Source organism: Ictidomys tridecemlineatus, chromosome 5 (genome assembly GCF_052094955.1).
Source record: "Ictidomys tridecemlineatus isolate mIctTri1 chromosome 5, mIctTri1.hap1, whole genome shotgun sequence".
NCBI lineage: Eukaryota > Metazoa > Chordata > Mammalia > Rodentia > Sciuridae > Ictidomys > Ictidomys tridecemlineatus.
Window position 1 is genome coordinate 124,672,790 of NC_135481.1, and position 3,541 is coordinate 124,676,330.

General features: G+C 47.6%; 1 pseudogene; it reads left to right on the forward strand.

Annotated features, from left to right (window-relative positions):
* Window positions 1–916: 916 nt before the first annotated feature.
* Window positions 917–2,120, forward strand: LOC106145583 (immunoglobulin heavy variable 3-23 pseudogene; annotated as a pseudogene).
* Window positions 2,121–3,541: the final 1,421 nt, after the last annotated feature.

The following is a 3,541-nucleotide window of genomic DNA, read 5'->3' on the forward strand; positions in this document are numbered from 1 at the left end:
ATGCCCTGGGCAGTCCTGGGTCAGGAGCCCAGAGCTCTCTCCCACAGGCCCTGCCCTGGAGGGTCTTTCAGATCCTCATCTCTGCCTCTGAGCTGGGGAAGCTGGGCCTTGTTGATCCCTGGGAACCTGAAACACCCTCCATCCTCTGGGTGCAAAGCCCTGGGCTGCTCCCAGTGGAGCTGCTGGCCTCACCCTCCTGGCCACAGCTCCTGGGCAGCACCACAAGTGTGCTGCTCTCCTGGCCAAACTGCAAAGCCCCAGCTCTGCCTGCACTGCTCCTCTCTGCCCCTCCCTGTCCTGCACATGGCCTGACATCAGTCAGGGGTCACACGCCAGGGCCTCACCTGTGCCCTTGAGATTGTCCACTCCACAGTCTGCTCCAGCCTGAGTGAGCCCAGCTCCCACCAAGTGTGGGATCATCCACAAAATGGGGCTCTGAGGTTGTCACCAGGTGTGTCTGTCTGGGAGTTGGAGGAAGGTCTGTGGGGCAGTCATGTTCAAGATGAGAGCAAAGCACAAATACTCCTCTAACTCTTGGACACAGGACCACAACTCATGCTACTGTGTATGTTTTTACATTTGTACCATGGAGTTAACATGTTAATCATGTCCTGGATCATGATATTTTATACATGTAAAAGAATATGCATGATTAATGCCAAGAGAAAAATAGAAAAAATGAATTGTTTTCTTTTAACCCTACTATCTACACCATTCTAAGCCATGCCACATGCTCTCAGAACTGCTATACCATGGCCTCCACCCAGAGATGCTATATAGAAGGAGGACATGCAAATAGGGCCTCCCTCTGCCCATGAAAACCAGCCCACCTGACCCTGCAGCTCTGCACAGGAGCCCAGCCCTGGACTCCCAGCTCAGCCCACTCAGTGATCAGGACTGAACACAGCTGCTCACCATGGAGAGTGTGCTCAGCTGGGTTTTCCTGGTGGCTGTTTTCAAAGGTAATGAATGGAGAACCAGGGATCCTGAGTGTGTGAGTGGACAGGAGTGAGAGGGAGAGTGGGTGAGTGACAGTGTCCTGACCTGGCTGCCTCTGTGTTTGCAGGTGTCCAGTGTGAGGTGCAGCTGGTGGAGTCTGGGGGAGGCCTGGTGCAGCCTGGGGGTTCCCTGCGACTCTCCTGTGCAGCCTCTAGATTCACCTTCAGTGACTACTGGATGAACTGGGTCCGCCAGGCTCCAGGGAAGGGGCTGGAGATGGTTGGCCAAATTAACCCAAGTGGTGGTAGCACTTACTACCCGGACTCTGTGAAGGGCCGATTCACCATCTCCAGAGACAACTCCAAGAACACACTGTACCTGCAAATGTGCAGTCTGAGAATTGAGGACACAGCCACCTATTACTGTGCTAGAGACACAGTGAGGGGACCTCAGTGTGAGCCCAGACATAAACCTGGGCCAGCAGGGGGCGCTCAGCACAAAGGGACCTCGGGCCAGCCCAGGAACAGGTGCAGAGTGAGACTGAGAGCTGGTTTCCATATTCTGGGGACCTCTCATTGTCCAGCTTCCCAGGGGAGCTCTGTGTACATGTTCACTGTAGTAGTCTGTGATGTCACTGAATGAAACAATGTGGTTTTTAAATTGCGTTTCCATGTTTATTAGTGGATCCTAATTATAAATAATACTGCATTTCAATTGGACATAACTAATGGTCATGGAATATGGTTTCCTTCCCTGCAGCACCCTGCCATTTCCCTTTCTCTCCCTTCTCTTCCTCCTTCCTCCTTACCCATTGCCTCTACTTTCCCCCCAGATGTTTTTATAACATTGTTTATGTTAGTGCTTCTTAGAGGACACACGTGGAATATCCCCTGTGGTGTCCTCACACAGGGGCACAGGACAGTTTGGTCAATTTCCTTCCCCCTCTTCTCCCACTGCAATTCCTCCTTCCTCACCCTTGACCCCCTTCCTCTCCTCCCTCGTCCCTCTCCTGTCTCCATGGATTCCTCCCAGCCCTTCTTCTGTTTTTGGTTTGGAATTTGCATTTGGGAGTGAACACTTGAAATGTCCCCCTCTGACTCTGGATTATTAAACTTACCTTGATTCTCCAGTTCCACCGATTGACCAGCAAAGGCTTCATCTGCACTCTTCCTTCTGGCTGAGGGAGACACTGTTCTGTCTACCCACCCCTGTCCCTTTATCCACCATCTGTTGGTGGCATCTGGGAACATTCCATATTACAGCTGCTGTGAGAAGCCCTGGTGGAAACACTCATGTGGCTCTACAGCTACGGGGTGTGATTTCTGTTCTTTGGGATAAATCTGAGGAGGGGAGAGCTGGGTCATATCATGGCTCCATTCCTGGTCTCTCATGAAGTGTCCATTCTGCTTCCTACAATGGCAGCACTGATTTGAAGTCCCACCAACAATACATCTCTTCATCTCTTTCCCACATTTGCCACCATTTGTTATTATTTGTGTTCTTGATGATTGCCTTCTAATTAGAGTGAGATGAATTCTCAATGTAGTTTCAATTTGCATATCTCAATGGCCAGAATTGTTAAATATGTTTTCCTGTATTTGTTGGCCACCTGTGTTTCTTGTCTTGAGAAGTCAGTTGTGTTCTTTCCCATTTACTCATTGGGTTATTGGGTCTGGTCATTAAGTGTTTGGGGATCTGTATATACACAGCATGTCTGTGCCCTACTTCAGAGCAGGTGGCCACTTCTCCCATTCCCAAGCTCGCTCCTCACACTCTTGCTGTTCCTTTGCTGTGCTGAAGCTTTTCATGTGATACTGTCCTACTTACCAATTCTTAGTTTCTTTCTTGCACTTTAGTAACCTGGTTGAGGATGTGGGTGCCTGTGTCAGTACAGAGGAGGGTTGGTACAATATTGGATTCCTAACACTTGCAGAGTGTCTAGGCTAATTCTTCAATTTCTGACCAACATTGAGGTGAATTTTTCTAAGGTGAAAGACAGTGACTTATTATATTACTTTACATGTTTATGTTGATTTTTTCACTTAATCTGATGAAAAGGCTGTCATTTCTTCAACATGATCTTGGAAGCTTTGTCCAGTGCCAGATCACTGCTCTTTGGTTGGATTGTCTTGCATCTTCTACTCTATCCCATGGGTCTTCTGCTTTGGTACCAGTGCCATGCTGGTTTTTTTACTGCAGCTCTGTCACATAATTGAGGTCAGATGTTGTCATCTCCAGGTTTGCTCTCTCTGCTTAGGATTGCTTTGGCTATTGTGTGCTTGAAATTTCTCCACACAAATATAAAGACTGTTTTTATTATTTTAAGAACATTTTTTATATTTGTTGGAGATCTCATTGACTCTGGTGACATTTGTGTTGGTTTGGCCATTTGATCATATTCGTTCTGACTGTACAAGAGCATGGTGGGTCTTTCCTTATCTAAGGTCTTCAGTTTCTCCCTGTGATGTTCATTTTTTCCAATATATAAATATTTCACGTTTTTGGTTGAATTTTTTCCAAGTACTTTTAAGATTATTTAGAATGGCACCATTTTCCTGATTTCTTTCTCAGCAGGCTCACTCCAGTAGTATAGGAAAGTGGT